This window comes from Fistularia commersonii, unplaced genomic scaffold (assembly GCF_037954325.1).
Source record: "Fistularia commersonii isolate RoL2024-O1a breed Wild unplaced genomic scaffold, RoL_Fcom_v1.0 HiC_scaffold_68, whole genome shotgun sequence".
Lineage (NCBI taxonomy): Eukaryota > Metazoa > Chordata > Actinopteri > Syngnathiformes > Fistulariidae > Fistularia > Fistularia commersonii.
Window position 1 is genome coordinate 1 of NW_028234026.1, and position 2,500 is coordinate 2,500.

The window sequence follows — 2,500 nt, forward strand, 5'->3', positions numbered from 1 at the left end:
CATCCACAACCAAACAAACATTCGCTCATCCACTCATTCACATGTGTGTGCCCAATGGTACTCCCTGTCCGCGACCCCCCCCCCCCCCCCAAAAGAGCCTCTCACACACACATACAGACACAGACACTCACACACACACAGACACACACATACACACATACACACACCTTAAGTCTTCATAGCTGTGCTAATAGCTTTAGCCGAAACGCATCCACAACCAAACAAACATTAGCTCATCCACTCATTCACATGTCTGCGCCCTGGTACTCCGTGTCCGCGACCCCCCCCCCCCCCCACCAAAACAAACTATCACACACATACACAAAGAACCTCACACACACACACACACACTGACACACATACACACATTAAGTCATCATAGCTGTGCTAATAGCATTAGCCGAAACGCATCCACAACCAAACAAACATTAGCTCATCCACTCATTCACATGTGTGTGCCCAATGGTCCTCTTTTCCGCTCCACCGCTCCTCCGCTATAGGCCCTGGTACTCCCGATCCGCTGGACTCAGGAGAATTATGGGACGTGCTTCTGCCCTCCATCCGCTTCACAGCTCATCCGCTCCAGGCCCAGCTACCTCCTGTCCGCGCCCCCCCCCCCCACACACACAAACACACACACACACACACACACACACACACAAGAACAAACAAACACACAAACACACACACACAAACACACCTTAACTCATCATAGCTTTGCTAATAGCTCCCAAGCTTCCCCGCCTCTGAGAGGAGAAACAATACCTCCGCTACTACGCTCCTCCGCTTCTCAGCTCCACCGCTCCTCCGCTATGGGCCCTGGTACCCCCCCACCTAAACACACTCACACACACACAAAAACACACAAACACACACACGCGCACACACACACACACACACACACACAAACACACCTTAACTCATCATAGCTGTGCTAATAGCATTAGCCGAAATGCATCCACTACCAAACAAACATTAGCTCATCCACTCATTCACATGTGTGTGCCCAATGGTCCGGGAGCTCCAATCATACGTCCGGGGGATCTATATCTGGAGAAGGCTCACAGTGGCCGGTCTAAGGCGTCCTACTGCACCCAAACTTCCCATCCTCTGCCTTTGAGAAAAGAAAAATTACCTCCACTCCTCCATTCCTCTGCTTCTCCGCTCCACTGCTCCTCCGCGAAGGGCCCTGGTACCCCCCCCCCACCTAAACAAACTCTCACACATACACACACGAACACACTCACACAGACACAAAAAACAAACACACACACACACACACACACACACCTTAATTCATCATAGATGTGCTAATAGCATTAGCCGAAACGCATCCACAACCAAACAAACACTAGCTCATCCACTCATTCACATGTGTTTGCCCAATGGTAATCCCTGTCCGCGACCCCCCCTCCCCCACCAAAAGAGCCTTTCACACACACACACACACACACACACACACAAAGACACTCACACACACACAGACACACACATACACACATACACACATTAAGTCATCATAGCTGTGCTAATAGCATTAGCCGAAATGCATCCACAACCAAACAAACATTAGCTCATCCAGTCATTCACATGTGTGTGCCCAATGGTCCGCTTCTCCGCTCCTCTGCTCCTCCGCCCTCCGCAACCGCCAGACATAAGCGAATCAGGCTCCAGGCCCTGGTACTCCCAATCCCCGGGACTTACGCGAATTGTCGGCCGGGCTTCCGCTCACCTCCGCTCCTCCGCTCCACCGCTCATCCGCTCCGGGCCCTAGTACTCCTGAACTGCTGCACATCATTAAATCATGCTACAGGCCCTGGTACTCCCTGTCTCAGGGATTTAGGCATATTGTGGTCCATCATTCCGCTCTTCTCCGCTCCTCCGCTCCTCCGCTCCTCCGCTCCTCCGCTCCTCCGCTCCACCGCTCCACCGCTTCTCCGTTCTTCCGCTCATCCGCTCCGCCGCTCATCCGCTCCATGCCGTAGTAGTCCAGAACTGCTGGACATAAGCGAATCAGGCTCTTGGCCCTGGTACTCCCTCCACGCGGGACTTGGGCAAATTGTCGGCCGGGATTCCGCTCTCCTCCGCTCCTCCGCTCCTCCGCTCCTCCGCTCCTCCGCTCCTCCGCTCCACCGCTTCTCCGTTCTTCTGCTCATCCGCTCCGCCGCTCATCCGCTCCGTGCCCTAGTAGTCCAGAACTGCTGGACATAAGCGAATCAGGCTCCAGGCCCTGGTACTCCCTCTCCGCGGGACTTGGGCAAATTGTCGGCCGGGATTCCGCTCACCTCCGCTCCTCCGCGGGACTCAAGGCGAATTGTCGGCCGGGCTTCAGCTCTCCTCCGCTCCTCCGCTCCTCCGCTTCTCCCGCTCCTCCGCTCCTCCGCTCCTGGCCCTGGTACTCCTGAACTGCTGGACATGAGCGAATCAGGCTCCAGGCCCTGGTACTCCCTCTCCGCGGGACTTGGGCAAATTGTCGGCCGGGATTCCGCTCACCTCCGCT